Source organism: Bufo bufo, chromosome 1 (assembly GCF_905171765.1).
Source record: "Bufo bufo chromosome 1, aBufBuf1.1, whole genome shotgun sequence".
NCBI lineage: Eukaryota > Metazoa > Chordata > Amphibia > Anura > Bufonidae > Bufo > Bufo bufo.
The window spans coordinates 807,113,381-807,130,618 of record NC_053389.1 but is presented as its reverse complement, the minus strand read 5'-3'; the positions used below and the strand labels follow the sequence as shown (position 1 = coordinate 807,130,618).

Sequence of the window (17,238 nt, the reverse complement as noted above, 5' to 3'; positions counted from 1 at the left end):
ACTAGCGCCGTCCTTTGGATAGTGTCTGTGCTTGGTATTGCAGCCGAGACCTATACACTTGAATGGGACTGAGCTGCGTCTAGGCCAGGTGCCCGATGAACATTACGTTACCTGCCTAGGAAGAGGCCACAGTACCCACTGGAATACCATGGCATGGCCTCTTCAAGCAGCTGATCGGTGGGGGGGTGCTGGATCCCCACCGATCTGATATTGATTACCTTATCGTGAGGATTGACCATCAGTTTTAAAAACTTGGACAACCCCTTCAACCCAGCACCTTAGAACGCTCAGCCAAGCTACCTTAGAAAAAGAACAAATCTAGCCTGAGCTATTGGATTATGATTAAAAAAATTATATTTTTTTTGAAAAATTCTAATAAACGGTTTACTAAGATATTGCCCCTTAGATGCTAACAATCACATGGTTGTGTCAGATATTAACTGTTCTAAAACATTCTGGCAGCGGTGGGATTCGAACCAACGCCCCCAAAGAGACTGGAGCCTTAATCCAGTGCCTTAGACCGCTCGGCCACACTACCTTGGCATTGTCACCACACTGTTCTGGATTTCTCTCGATGAAAACACACACTTAAACATAATTCAGTAGGGCACGGTTTTTCTATCAGACGTGATAGGTTGTATGTCTCGACTAGACCCCACTGTAACCTTCATCTCACACAACATATTTCGCCATGAGTGTCAGGAATTAGAAAATGTTCAGCTTTATTCCAGAAACAGCGCCACACTTATCCACAGGGTGTGCTTGGTATTGCAGCCCAGCCTTAGGGCTCATGCGCATGAACGTATTTTCTTTCCGTGTCCGTTCCATTTTTTCCGAACCATTCATTTCAAAGGGTCCTCAAAAATAACGGAAGGTACTCTGTGTGCATTCCATTTCCGTATGTCTGTATTTCCGTTCCGGAAAAAATAGAACATGTCCTATTATTGATGGGACTGTGCTATTAGGGCCAGCTGTTCCGTTCCGCAAAATAAGGAATGCACACGGACGTCATCTGTTATTTTATGCGGACCGCAAAATACATGCATTCGTGTGCATGAGCCTTTATTCAGTTATATTGGACTGAATTGCAATACCAGACTCAATCCATGAAAGGGGTATCTAAACAGGGTTTTCCTAACCCTGCATGTGTCCATATATGTGGGCTGTACCGGGAGGGTGAGGAAACAGCTCAGAGTAGATTTCAGGCCTATTGTGACCAGTGAGAAAATCACTGGATGGGTTATCTATAGTATAGTTAGGGTTAAATTAGCATAATTTCCAACCTTCTTCTGGAAGCCCCAAAGCCAACCAGGAATGATCACTTCTCGGCAGAGATTACATAAACCCCACCCATTTTCAATCCAGGACAGCCTGAATTTGCTGGTATTGTTTCTGATAATTAGGGATTGGTGACTGCTATAAACCAGTAGTCCTTTCATGAATCATTTTTATCTACTACAGACCGCCTCCATAAGAACGACATCCAGAGTGCCCACAAAACAGCGAACAGCAAAGGTAACCCCATAAAAGTGTCAGTCACAGTGCCTCCATAACAGTGACAGCCATATTGCCCTCATAATAGTGACAGATACAGTGCCCCCATAACAGAGACAGCCACAGACTCCTATGAGGCCATAATGCTAACTATGCCCCTCGAAAAAATTCCTTAAGGGGTTAGGCCCCTTTCACACGGTGCGGGTGCAATGAACGCATTGCACCCGCACTGAATCCAGACCCATTCACTCCAATGGGGCTGTGTACATGACTGGTGTGTTGCGTGAAAATCGCAGCACAGCTCTATATTGTGCGTTTTTCACGCAACGCAGGCCCCATAGAAGTGAATGGGGCTGCGTGAAAATCGCAAGCATCCGCAAACAAGTGCAGGTGCGGTGCGATTTTCATGCATGGTTGCTAGGAGACGATCGGGATGGGGACCCGATCTTTATTATTTTCCCTTATAACATGGTTTATAAGGGAAAATAATAGCATTCTTAATACAGAATGCTTAGGAAAATAGTGATGGAGGGGTTAGAAAATAAAAAACAATTATTAACTCGCCTTAATCCACTTTAACGCTCAGCCTGGCATGTCTTCTTCTTTTTTTGATGAAAGGACCTGAGGTGACGTCACTGCGCTCATCACATGGTCATCACATGGTGATGGACCATGTGATGAGCGTAGTGATGTCATCAAAGGTCCTTTAGCCAGGTCCTGAAGAAAGTAGAAAGAAGAGGAGATCCGCTACGCGATCAAGTGGATGGGGGGAGGTTAAATTTGTTTATTATTTTTAACCCTTCAATAAACATTTTAGTAAGCATTCTGAATTAAGAATGCTATTATTTTCCCTTATAACCATGTTACACATGCTACACAACACTGATCCCAAACCCGAACTTCTGTGGAAGAAGTCTGGGTTTGGGTCTGGGTACCAAACAAGCCGATTTTTCTCACGTGCGTGCAAAACGCATTAAAATGCTTGCTCTCGCGCTGAAAAATTTTGCATTTTCCCGCAACGCACCTGCTCTTGTCCGGCCCTCATAACGCGACGCCCGTGTGAAAGAGGCCTTATAGTTTCCAAAATGGGGTCATGTCTTGGGGTTTTCCACTGTAGAGATACCTTAGGGTCTCTTGAAATAAGACATGGTGCCCGAAAACTGTTTTAGCAAAATCTGCCCACCCACAGCCATATAATGCTCCTTCCTTCTGAGCCCTGCCGTGTGCCCAAACAGCAGTTTAAGACCACATATGGGGGATTTCTGTAAATAAAAAGTAATTTGAGGAGGTTACTTTCTAAAAATGGGGTCAATTATGGTTGGTTTCTGTATGTAAGCCCCTCAAAGTGACTTCAGACTGAATTGGTTCTTTTAAAAAGTCAGTTGGGAAATTGTCTTGAAAATGTGAATAATTGTTAATAATTTCTAAGCTTTCTAATGTCTTAAAAAATTTAAATGATTTTTGCGAAATGATACCAACATAAAGTAGACATATGGTGAATGTTAATTAATAACTATTTTCTGAGGTGTCACAAATCCATTTTATCCATCTTACAAGCAGAGAAACTGCATTTTAGAAAATAGTGAATTTTTCAAAATTTTTTGTAAATTTAGATTTTTAAAAAATTAAATAAGGTAATAAAGACCCAACTGTAGCAATAACACGAAGCACAGTGTGTGACGAGAAAACAGAATAGCTTGGATAGGTATGTAAAATAAGTAAAAACTGATTTATTTATTTTCTTAAAGGAACAGTCCACATAAATCTAATGCCTAATAGCGCCGTCCATTGGATAGTGGTTGTGCTTGGTATTGCAGCCGAGGCCCATTCACTTAAATGGGACTGAGCTGCGCCTAGGCCAGGTGCCCGATGAACATGACTTTACTGGCCTAGGAAGAGGGCCACAAGCATCCACTGGGAATACCATGGCCTCTTCAAGCAGCTGATCGGGGGGGTGCTGAATCCCCAACGATCTGATATTGATGACTTATCAGACCAAAGACCTATAGACCATCAGTTTTAAACACTTGGACAGCCCCTTTAATCAGCATCTTAGAAAGCTCGGCCACGCTACCTGGAAAGAGCACAAACCTAGCCTGTGCTATTGCATATTATTAAAACTTTTTAATATATATGAATTTTAGAAACAGTTTGCTAAGAGGCTAGTTTCCAAAGTAAAAACTGGATTGTTTCTTTATCTTCTTAAAGTGTAACTCTCATTTTTATTTATTTTTTGTAATGTATAGGGGCAATGATACTGATCATTTTTGTAATATACTTTAATTACTGAAATCGCACATTTCTATGAGAAAAATAGCTCTAAAGGGACCATTTTGAGCCTTAGCAGCGCTCCTCTATCTTCTGTTTACATAACAGTGGAGACTTGCTCCGCACTGACTGTGTTGTGTAAACAGAAGACAAAGGAGCGCTGCTAAGGCTACTTTCACACTTGCGGCAGAGTGATCTGGCAAGCAGTTCCGTCGCCGGAACTGCCTGCCGGATCAGGAAATCTGCATGGCAAACGCACAGCATTTGCAAGAACAGATCTATCTCTCCGATTGTCATATGGACAAACTGATCCGTTTCAATTTTTTTTTTCACAATCCAGCATTTCTGTATTTTTGATAATGATCTTGTAGAAGGCTTGCATAATAAAGTATCAATTTTCGCAGATGACACTAAACTGTGTAAAGTAATTTACACTGATGAGGACAGTATACTACTACAGAGGGATCTGGATAGATTGGAGGCTTGGGCAGATAAGTGGCAGATGAGGTTAAACACTGACAAATGTAAAGTTATGCACATGGGAAGAATAATGCAAGTCACCCGTACATACTAAATGGTAAAACACTCGGTAACACTGACATGGAAAAGGATCTAGGAATTTTAAAAACAGCAAACTAAGCTGCAAAAACCAGTGTCAGGCAGCTGCTGCCAAGGCAGATAAGATAAGATAATGAGTTGCATCAGAAGGGGCATAGATTCCCGTGATGAGAACATATTCCTACTACTTTACAAATCACTAGTCAGACCACACATGGAGTACTGTGTACAGTTCTGGGCTCCAGTGAACAAGGCAGACATAGCAGAGCTGGAGAAGGTCCAGAGGAGGGCAACTAAAGTAATAACTGGAATGGGGAGACTACAGTACCCTGAAAGATTATCAAAATTAGGGTTATTCACGTTAGAAAAAAGACGACTGAGGGGAGATCTAATTACTATGTATAAATACAGTACAGACCAAAAGTTTGGACACACCTTCTCATTCAAAGAGTTTTCTTTATTTTCATGACTATGAAGGCATCAAAACTATGAATTAACACATGTGGAATTATATACATAACAAACAAGTGTGAAACAACTGAAAATATGTCATATTCTAGGTTCTTCAAAGTAGCCACCTTTTGCTTTGTTTAGTGCTTTGCACACTCTTGGCATTCTCTTGATGAGCTCCAAGAGGTAGTCCCCTGAAATGGTCTTCCAACAGTCTTGAAGGAGTTCCCAGAGATGCTTAGCACTTGTTGGCCCTTTTGCCTTCACTCTGCGGTCCAGCTCACCCCAAACCATCTCGATTGGGTTCAGGTCCGGTGACTGTGGAGGCCAGGTCATCTGGCGCAGCACCCCATCACTCTCCTTCATGGTCAAATAGCCCTTACTTTCAAAGTTTTCCCAATTTTTCGGCTGACTTTCATTTCTTAAAGTAATGATGGCCACTCGTTTTTCTTTACTTAGCTGCTTTTTTCTGGCCATAATACAAATTCTAACAGTCTATTCAGTAGGACTATCAGCTGTGTTTCCACCTGACTTCTCCTCAACGCAACTGATGGTCCCAACCCCATTTATAAGGCAAGATATCCCACTTATTAAACCTGACAGGGCACACCTGTGAAGTGAAAACCATTTCAGGGAACTACCTCTTGAAGCTCATCAAGAGAATGCCAAGAGTGTGCAAAGCAGTAATCAAAGCAAAAGGTGGCTACTTTTGAAGAACCTAGAATATGACATATTTTCAGTTGTTCCACACTTGTTTGTTATGTATATAATTCCACATGTGTTAATTCATAGTTTTGATGCCTTCATAGTCATGAAAATAAAGAAAACTCTTTGAATGAGAAGGTGTGTCCAAACTTTTGGTCTGTACTGTATATCAGGGGTCAGTACAGAGATCTATCCCATGATCTATTTATCCCCTGGACTGTGACTGTGACGAGGGGACATCCTCTGCGTCTGGAGGAAAGAAGGTTTGTACACAAACATAGAAGAGGATTCTTTACGGTAAGAGCAGTGAGACTATGGAACTCTCTGCCTGAGGAGGTGGGTGATGGTGAGTACAATAAAGGAATTCAAGAGGGGCCTGGATGTATTTCTGGAGTGTAATAATATTACAGGCTATAGCTACTAGAGAGAGGTCGTTGATCCAGGGAATTATTCTGATGCCTGATTGGAGTCTGGAAGGAATTTTTTATTCCCCTAAAGTGGGGGAAAATTGGCTTCTACCTCACAGGGTTTTTTTTGTGCCTTCCTCTGGATCAACTTGCAGGATAACAGGCCGAACTGGAGGACAAATGTCTTTTTTCGGCTTATGTACTATGTTACTATGTTAATGTAAATTAATGCCGGATCCGGCATTCCGGCAACTGATCCGGAATTTTGAACGGAGATAAAACCCCAGCATGCTGCGGTATTTCCTCCGTCCAAAACACCATTCAGTGACTGAACTGTAGACATCCTGATGCATCCTGAACGGATTGACCTCCATTCAGAATACATGGGGATGAAACTGATCAGTTCTTTTCCGGTATTGAGCCCCTAGGACGGAACTCTATGCCGGAAAGAAAAACGCTAGTGTGAAAGTACCCTAAGGCTCAAAATGTGCCACTTTAGAGCTATTTTTCTAATAGAAATGTGCCATTTCAGTAATTAAAGTATATTACAAAATGATCAGTATCATTGCCCCTATACATTACAAAAAATAAATAAAAATGACAGTTACACTTTTAAAAAGTATAATCTTTATTAGTTGCTTATGTTATACAAATATTCAATAGTTCCTTTTTCTCTTTACTTTTTTCTTTACAATATTAACAGTAATACATTGCCACACCCTCCAACCCTTCCTGATACTTAGTCCACTCCTGGGGGGGACAGGAGGGAGAAAAAAAAAGACAGTTAGGTCCTTTCACACGGGCGAGTATTCCGCGCGTATGCGATGCGTGAGTTGAACGCATTGCACCCCGTACTAAATCCTGACCCATTCATTTCTATGGGTCTGTGCACACGAGCTGTGATTTATGCGTTGCATGAAAATCGCAGCATGTTCTATATTCTGCGTTTTTCACGCAACGCAGGCCCCATAGAAATGAATGGGGCTGCATGAAAATCGCAAGCAAGTGCGGATGCGGTGCGATTTTCACGCACGGTTGCTTGGAGACCATCGGGATGGAGACCCGATCATTATTATTTTCCCTTAGAACATGGTTATAAGGGAAAATAATAGCATTCTGAATACAGAATGCATAGTAAAACATCGCTGGAGGGGTAAAAAAAACTTTAAAAAATTTAACTCACCTTAATCCACTTGTTCGCGCAGCCCGGCTTCTCTTCTGTCTTTAACTGTGAGCAATAGGACCTTTGATGACGTCACTCCGGTCATCACATGGTCCATCACATGATCCATCACCATGGTGATGGATCATGTGATGAGCGTAGTGACGTCATCAAAGGTCCTATTGCTCACAGTTAAAGACAGAAGAGATGCGGGCTGCGCGAACAAGTGGATTAAGGTGAGTTAAAAAATATATATATTTTTTTTAACCCCTCAAGCGCTAGTTTACTATGCATTCTGTATTAAGAATGCTATTATTTTCCCTTATAAACCATGTTATAGGGGAAAATAATACAATCTACAGAACACCGATCCCAAGCCCGAACTTCTGTGAAGAAGTTCGGGTTTGGGTACCAAACATGCGCGATTTTTCTCACGCGAGTGCAAAACGCATTACAATGTTTTGCACTCGCGCGGAAAAATCGTGCATGTTCCCGCAACGCACCCGCACCTTTTCCCGCAACGCCCGTGTGAAAGAGGCCTTACACTTTAAAGGAACAGTCCACATAAACTGTACAGATTATCTAATGCCTGCTACAGGGCTTGAGGGGGCAGTGCACAAGGAGAACCAGAGACAGAAGTCAGACCGGTGCGTACAAGGCATAACAGATTGTATTTCCTGAGATGTTCCTTAAAAATCCTTTAAGAATTTGTCATCCTGCAATCACATGGTTGTGTCAGATCTGAACTGCTCTAAAAGGTTTTCTCAGAATCCAAAAACATTTCTGGCAGCGGTGGATTCGAACCCACGCCCCCGAAGAGACTGGAGCCTTAATCCAGCGCCTTAGACCGCTCGGCCACGCTACCTGTGGAAATAGCCAGCAGGGCAGGGTTTTTGAAGCCGTTGTGTCGCAGTCGTGACATCTCACACAACCACATTTTTATCATGACCATCAGGAATTAGAAAAATGTTCTGCTTTATACCAGAAACAGCGCCACAACATATCCACAGGCTGTGATTGGTATTGCGGCCCAGCTTAAATCAGTTCAATTGAACTGAGCTGCAATACCAGACACAATCCATGGAAAGGGGTGGCGCTGTTTCAAAAAAGAAAATGAAAATTTTTTTCCTATTCTTGGACGTCATCTTATATGTGGGCTGTACCGAGAGGGTGAGGAAACCTCTCAGAGCAGATTACAGGCCTATTGTGACCAGTGATAAAATTCTCCTGCCTCTTGTGGATGGTTTAACTATCTACAGTACGGTTAGGGTTAAATCAGCATAATTACCAACCTTCTTCTGGAAGCCCCAAACCCAACCAAGAATGCCCACTTTTGGGCGGAGATTACAGAAGCCCCACCCATTTTCAACCTGGTACACCCTGAATTTGCTGGGATTGTCTGTGAAAATTAGGGATTGTTTAAAGCTATAACTGAGTTGTACTTAATCAATTTTATCGACTATTAACCGCCCCCCGTAAGAAAGAAATTCACAGTGCCCCATAACAGTGACAGCCACAGTGCCTCCCATAATACTGCCAGCCAGAGTGCCCCCATAATAGTGACAACCACAGCGCCCCCCATGATAGTGACATCTACAATGTCCTAAAACAGTGAAAGCTACGGCACCACCATAATAATGACATCCACAGTAGCGCTCTAATAGTGACATCCACAGTGCCCCCATACAGTGACAGCCACAGTGCCCCCATACAGTGACATCCACAGTGCTCCATAACAGTGACATCCACAGTGCCCCCATAACAGTGACATCCACAGTGCCCCCATAACAGCGACATCCACAGTGCCCCCATAACAGTGACATCCACAGTGCCCCATAACAGTGACATCCACAGTGCCCCCATAACAGTGACATCCACAGTGCCCCCCATAACAGCGACATCCACAGTGCCCCCATAACAGCGACATCCACAGTGCCCCCATAACAGTGACATCCACAGTGCCCCCATAACAGTGACATCCACAGTGCTCCATAACAGTGACATCCACAGTGCTCCATAACAGTGACATCCACAGTGCCCCCATAACAGTGACATCCACAGTGCCCCCATAACAGTGACATCCACAGTGCCCCCATAACAGTGACATCCACAGTGCCCCCATAACAGTGACATCCACAGTGCCCCCATAACAGTGACATCCACAGTGCCCCCATAACAGTGACAGCCACAGTGCCCCCATAACAGTGACAGCCACAGTGTCCTCACAACAGTGACATCCACAGTAAGACTCCATTCACACGTCCGTATAATGGGTCCGCATTATGAATGTGCGGACCCATTCATTCTCTGTGGGGACGGAATGGATGCGGAGAGCACACTATGTGCTCTCCGCATCCGCATTTCCGGTGCCCGTCGCCGATTTTCCAGTCCGCGGCTCCAGAAAAAATAGAACATGTCCTATTCTTGTCCGCAATTGTGGATTAGAATAGGCAGTTCTATGGGGGTGCCAGCCGGCTGTATTGCGGATTTGCAATACACTACGGACGTGTGAATGGATCCTAATAGAGACATTATTAGGCCTAGTGCTCAGTGTGAAAACTACACGATTTTCTAATTTAAAAAATATATATGTCATGGAAAATGTAAAAAAAAAAAATCCAAACCAAACCAAAATTCTAAAAAATATACTTAGAAATCTTAATTTAAATACTAGGTAATGACATGATGACCCACGCAGCTATGGTTATCTCTAGTACAGTGTACACGGCCAAGGTTGCCCGTACGCATATTGGTCGGCGTGGCTGAGAACAGACCTGCAATACTTCCCCCGGTTATAACTTGGGTTGTCATGGTTTTTCGGTGCTTTATCTGTACTATTCACACTGGTGAAAACCGCATCACAAACCTTGACAAAAGTGGCACAAACCGGACTTGTTTAGAAGAAGTAATGCGGACACAAGTATGCCGCCTAATAGTCGTTGATGACGCGCCGTCCATTAATCCTCCTGTAGCTCAGGTAAGTGGTTCAGGATCTCCTGCTCCTGCAGATAAAACAGCAGCTGCTCTCAAGGACTCCACATAATCCACCGATTCATCAGTCCAAAGGTAAATACAACCTTAATAGGTAACTCATTCCTCCTCGTAAATAAACCTCAGTAGCGACATCTGCAAGAACCACTCAAATTTCTTTATATAATAATACCTTCTCTAAAATTCTGTATACCACCATGCTGGCTTCTATGAACTACACACTCAAGTCACATTATTCTGATCACTTCCTACTTTCGAGGTCAGCAGCTCATGAAGGAAGTCACATGTGCTGAGGTGGCTCGGTGGGTAGACTGTCTGCTCACATACTCCTCGTTGCTGTCCTAGGTAAAAGAGACGATTTATTAGCATTGAAAAAAGGGATGATTATTGGCTTTCGGGCCCCGGGTGGCAGTATTTCTGACACTGCACAGTGTGAACTGTTCTCGTGCTGTTGTGAAAGTGTATGGTGAGTGGACAAATGGCATCACAGCGAATAAGAGACGTGGAAGCTGCGTAGCACCACGTGCCATTGATGTGAGGGGTGAAGGTCGGCTACAAAGTTGCCTGAGAGAGAACGAACATGCTACAGTGGAGCAGCTCACTGGTAAAATGAACCCAGGGGGGCTACAGTTCGGAGAACCTTTCTGTGTATGGGCTCCTGAGCACTCAGACAGTCACTGCTCCTGGAAAAGATGCATCAAAAGAAAAGCCTTCAATTATCGCTGGCAGTATCAGAATTGGACCTCCGCTGACAAAGAGTTGTCTTCTCCGATGAGTCACGTTTTCTGCTTCATGGAACGGATGGAAGTTGGAGTGTCAGACGAGAAACATCAGAGAACAAGCTGCCTGCAAGCATTGCTGGAAGAACACAAGCTGGTGGTGACCACGTTATGTTCTGGGAAAGGTTTTTGTGGCATTCTCTGGACCCACTCATCCATATGGAAGGCACTCTCAACCGATATGGGTATGAATCCATCCTTGCAAATCACGTAAACCCATACAGTACATGCTGATTGTATTTCCTGGGGAGGATGAGATCTTCCAGCAAGACAATGCGACATGTCACATGGCTAGAAATGTCTGACATTGGGTAGAAGAGCGTGACCAAGACTTCCAAGTACTACCCTGGCAGATCACATACACCCATACAATGTGATTTTCTTCCCTTTGGCAGATAAATACCTCACAGCTTTCAAAAAGCCTAAGGCCTCCTGTACACAACCGTAGTTCGGGTGCGCATCCGAGCCGCAGTTTTTGCAGCTCGGGTGCAGACTCATTCACTTCAATGGGGCCGCAAAAGATGTGGGCAGCACTCCGTGTGCTGTCCGCATCCTTTGCTCCGTTCCGTGGCCCCGCAAAAAAAATATAGCATGTCCTATTCTTGTCCGTTTTGCGGACAAGAATAGGAATTTCTACAATGGTCGCCCGTTCCGTTCCGCAAATTGCGGAAGGCACATGGACGGCTTCCATTTTTTGCGTATCCGCGGTTTGCGGACCGCAAAAAACAGAACAGTCGTGTGCATGTAGCCTAATGGACAACATTCTTGCATCTTTCAACTCACAGTTGCTGCTCCCAAAACCTGCCTCCCACCCCATGATTGATGCTTCCCAGCAGTGGTCACGTCATCCTCTTACATCTTGCCCACATCTCACACAGGCACACTCCGACTCCCAGACCACTGAAGAGTTGTGATGCATGTCACCAGCTTAGGGGTGTGATGTCCTCCTTTTAGGGCTGATGTCCTTCTTTTAGGGGTGTGATGTCTTCCTTTTGAGGTTATGAAAGTGCCCCCCCACCCTACTGCCAGTACACATGGTAATAGTGACTATTGTGTGCCCAGGTGAGGCCCAGGCGATGTCTGTCATTCATTACAGCCCAGGCCTCATTACCCGCCCACACTCTGTCCGGCAGGCCCATCCAGCGCACGTGCTGAAGATCCCCCCCGGCCTGTCCTCTTCTACTCATCCTAGCAGGTTCCATGGCCATGAGATGCGCACCATCTCCCATGACTGGCGCATGTGCAGAAAAGTCAGGCGCAGTACACACAGCTTCACAATGTAGGGGCACTGGAGGAGTTGGAGTGCGCCTGTGCGAGATGTTGAGATGCAAGAGGATGACATGGCCACTACTGGGAAGCATCAATTATGGGGCAACGGGCAAGAGTTGAGTTGGGAGTGGAAAGAGTGACTTGGAGGATGCAAGCGCCAGCCTCCTTGACGTTAAAGGGGTTGTCCCACGATAAATATTCTACAGTTTTCAAACCAGCCCCTGGATCTGAATACTTTTGTAATTGCATGTTATTAAAAATGTTGCATAGCCACTAAGTTATTCAATAAAATGTATCTGTACAGCGCCACCTGCTGTTAGTTTTTTTTCTTATTTCTTTGTCCTGCTCACTGAGATGGCCGCACATGCTCAGTTTCATCCTTCAACTGCTTCCTGAGCTGTGATAGGGAGAGCTGAGACACGCCCCCTGAGCTGCAGCAGAAGAGACACAGCCCCTGAGTTGCCAGCTTGATATAAATCTAGCAGAGCAGTGAAGGTAGAGATCTCTAGATCCACGTGAGGTGCAGGGCTGGTTCTATCTTTGTTAGAAAGAGGTTTTCATGTACTAAATGATGTCTGATTTTCATTTTTTACATTAGTCATGGGATAACCCCTTTAAGATGATCATCAGCATATTGCAGGAGCAAGATGTAACGTTCATTTTCCTCAACAAGCATGAAATGGAAAAATCGAAGAAAGGGAGGCCTCGGGGACAACATGCTTGTATAGATAAGTAATGTGCATAGTTAAAAGATTTTGAGATGACAGGTTCCCTTTAATGGCCCCTCACAGTAGTGCTCCCCCTTAAGGCCACGACACAGTAGTGCTCCCCCTTAATGTCCGCACATATTAGTGCAATGAGGTAATGGCACCTGCTGGGATGAGTAGATGAGGACAGGCTGGGGATGATCTTCAGCACGTGCGCTGGATGTCACTGCATGGGGCCTGCCAGAGAGAGCGCGGGCGGGGAATGAGGCCCAGGCCGTAATGGATGACAGACATAACCTGGGCCTTGCCTGGGCACACAACAGTCACTATTACCATGTGTACTGGCAGTAGAGGGGACACTTTTATAACCCCAAAAGGAAGACATCCCCAAAAGGAGGACATTACAACCCTAGGAGGAGGACATCTCATCCCTAAAAGGAGGACATCACAGCCCTAAAAGGAGGACATCACACTCCTAAAAGAAGGACATCACACTCCTAAAAGAAGGACATCACACTCCTAAAAGGAGGACCTCACTGTCACGCCTGTGTGTGGGAGGGAGACACCACACCGGACGAAGAAGGAGAGGGAACAAGGCCTTAAACAAGGACACCTCCTAGTCAAATCCCTAGTCACAGTTCTGACAGGCTATCAGTATGATCAGATCCCAAAGGTAGGTGAGTTCATACGCAGGAGTAGCTAGAGTCCTAACTCACCCTATAAGACCCTGATGATAGTGGCAAGACTGAGACTACCTGTTCCCCCAGAAAGGAAGGACGACCAGGAGTCTCCCTTAGGCCTACAACAAAGGGCAGGGGGAAAACAACACACAGATAAACCAAAACAAAATGCAAGAAAACACTTAACTTTCCAGTAGTTATGGCAGCAACAGGAACTCAGCCGAGAACCAAACACCAGCAGACCACAGATACCACTGAAGCTATAAACCGCACAGCATTGTAAAGAATAAGGAATAAAAATAAAAAGAAGGACAAGGAAGAAAGAAAAAGATTAAAGTTAGTCCAGAAAAGTCATATTGGACCGCTCAGTTGTGCATCACTATGTTACCTGAGTATGAGGCAAAGAGAGGACACAGATTACAATACATAGCATTGTGCGATTATTTACATTGACATTGTAGGGTTAGCCTACTTGAGTTCCTGTAAATCAAATTATAGGAGGCCCTGAATCTCATATTCTCTGTTTAGACCTTTAGGCTCAGGAGTATCAAGTGTGTGGATCCAGTAGGCTTCCCTCGTTTGAGTAATCTTGCTCTGTCACCTTCCCTCCTTAATGGTTTGACATGTTCAATAACTTGGTATTTTAATTGTGCAAGATTATGTCCTGAAGATTCAAAATGTGCCGGTACTGGGAGTAGTAAATTTTTGCGTTGTATAGTAGATTTGTGCTGACACACTCTATCTCGTATCGTCTTGGTTGTCTCACCTATGTATACCTTCCCGCATGTACATTTGAGAAGGAATACCACATAGGAGGAGTCACATGTGAAGTATCTTCGGACTGGAAAGCTTTTGCCAGATAGAGGATGCTGAAAGTATGTTCCTTTTAGTACATTAGAGCACTGTAGGCAATGAACACAGGGGAATGTTCCTAGCTTTTGTCTGTGGAGGAATGTCTTAATAGGTCTGACAGAGAAAATGACCCAAATAAAGCTAGAAGTGGACCAATTACCAAAGAATGAATACTTTGATATTTGGCAGGATAGGATTTGTAAGAGCTTAGATAAAGCCGAACAAGAAATCATACACAAAAAAAGCAAAAAATATAGAAATGCTCCAAGACAGCACATATATGATCGTTATGAGAGGGAACCAAATAGGGAGTGATCAGACTACTAATAGTGTGACTGATCAAACCAGATTCAATATACCAGTTAAAAACAGATATGAAAGTCTAGTACAACAACAAAAAAGTCCAGCAATGAAGATACCAGTAATATATCAAATCAGAGTATTTGTATAGAAAACAAAAAAAGTCCAGCAAGGGTACCCTGTTATAACATAAGATGGCTAAATTTAATAAGAAATATAGAAGTATATATAAACAAAAGAAGTCTACATATTAAATCCGAGGTACGAGGCCAGTATACAGCCAGATGCACTGGGTAAGTGGTGGGGAAGGAAATCCCTAGCACTGATACCCTAAACTGGTCCTCTGCCCAGGGACGTCTCCTGATGGTGGGGACGCCCTGTCCACGTGCCTATTCTCAACCTCCTGGCTGTCCCTAGTAAGGTGTACAGTGGAGGGAGATAGGTGAAGAGTGGTATCCTAACGGATAACTCGGATAACTAGCACACAATAGGAAATTAAGAAAGGTGTCCACTGTATACTACCCTCGTGATAATCTGCCAGGAGGTACAGGGTCCACCAAGAGGATAAAAAATATACAAACAGACACACGCACAAATAAACACAAATATATGACAATAGATAACCTACAACCCCGACGCGTTTCACCCACAGCAGTGGGATCATCAGGGGGTGATGTGGGGTAGGTATACTGAGGACCGGAAGCCCGTGACAGTGGCGATAGCAGGCCCAGTCCAATGATATGTGCGTAAATAAATGCGTTGATAAATGAACACTTATAACGCGAAAACAGACCCAACATTAGTAAGTAGTTGCCAAATGGCAGATTACATACGGTAAATCAGCGGCACGGTTAGTGAATTCAAACGCCTAGATGCAGACTGCAATTCTGAGATTGGCGATGGCATTGGGATCACATAAGGATAATTTGTAAAGAGGCTCATGCAGGGGCATAAAGAATAATCCCCCCGAACCTACCTAGTGAGCACTCCAGGAATATGATAACCAGGTTCGTAGCTCCTCAGGTGTAGGGCTACCCGCCAGGAAGATACATGTTGCCGCCATAGGTGTGGGAAGGTGGGTTCCTCAGAGGTTATCATATTCCTGGAGTGCTCACTAGGTAGGTTCGGGGGGATTATTCTTTATGCCCCTGCATGAGCCCCTTTACAAATTATCCTTATGTGATCCCAATGCCATCGCCAATCTCAGAATTGCAGTCTGCATCTAGGCGTTTGAATTCACTAACCGTGCCGCTGATTTACCGTATGTAATCTGCCATTTGGCAACTACTTACTAATGTTTTCGCGTTATAAGTGTTCATTTATCAACGCATTTATTTACGCACATATCATTGGACTGGGCCTGCTATCGCCACTGTCACGGGCTTCCGGTCCTCAGTATACCTACCCCACATCACCCCCTGATGATCCCACTGCTGTGGGTGAAACGCGTCGGGGTTGTAGGTTATCTATTGTCATTATATTTGTGTTTATTTGTGCGTGTGTCTGTTTGTATATTTTTTATCCTCTTGGTGGACCCTGTACCTCCTGGCAGATTGTCACGAGGGTAGTATACAGTGGACACCTTTCTTAATTTCCTATTGTGTGCTAGTTATCCGAGTTATCCGTTAGGATGCCACTCTTCACCTATCTCCCTCCACTGTTCACCTTACTAGGGACAGCCAGGAGGTTGAGAATAGGCACGTGGACAGGGCGTCCCCACCATCAGGAGACGTCCCTGGGCAGAGGACCAGTTTAGGGTATCAGTGCTAGGGATTTCCTTCCCCACCACTTACCCAGTGCATCTGGCTGTATACTGGCCTCGTACCTCGGATTTAATATGTAGACTTCTTTTGTTTATATATACTTCTATATTTCTTATTAAATTTAGCCATCTTATGTTATAACAGGGTACCCTTGCTGGACTTTTTTCTAGTACAACAACCTTTTTTAGATGGGACCACACCACACCACTCACCACGAATAAGACAACGACAGTCACAAACCCCAGAACACGACAGAAGACCACAAACATCACAAATGCACCATTACAACCTGAGACAAAACAAAACACAACAGGGATCAGAAAAAAGACAGTATGCACAAAGACCACCTAACACACAGAGACACCAAGAACCAGAAATTCATCCGGTACCATATCAACAAAGGAAGAGGGACAATTTACACTACCAGGAACACCAAGAAACCCCAAAAAGACACGGAGAGGGAGAAAGAAGACACAGAGAACACAGGAGATAATCCCACAAGTAGTATAAACTAGTAGCATTATGAACCTGAGTGAAATTACACTCACTCAGGCGCAAATGTCACTCCTAAATAAAGGTTTAAAATTCGCACCCACGGCAAAGCTAGACAAATTTAACACGTATATTGGCATACAAAAATTCATAAAAAATATATGTCTCAAAAAATATTTTTTTAAAAATCCTATTACCACTGAAATTCATAAAGATGAGAACTTCCTACATACAAACCTTAGGAACAAATCCAAGAATTTTCTCAGGAACGAAATAGGACCAGAAATAGCTAGTTTTCTGAAAAATGTTGAAGCAGATCTGAGAAGAGTCAAAGAGAAAAAAAGAGGTTATCACAATTTAA

General features: G+C 44.0%; 2 non-coding genes across 2 annotated transcripts; both read right to left on the bottom strand.

The window, feature by feature from the left end:
- Positions 1-456: 456 nt before the first annotated feature.
- TRNAL-AAG lies at positions 457-538 on the bottom strand. The gene has a single exon. It is a non-coding gene; the product is annotated as a tRNA-Leu (tRNA).
- A 7,290-nt stretch (positions 539-7,828) lies between these two features.
- Positions 7,829-7,909, bottom strand: TRNAL-AAG. Its single transcript has one exon. It is a non-coding gene; the product is annotated as a tRNA-Leu (tRNA).
- Between the last annotated feature and the right edge of the window lie 9,329 nt (positions 7,910-17,238).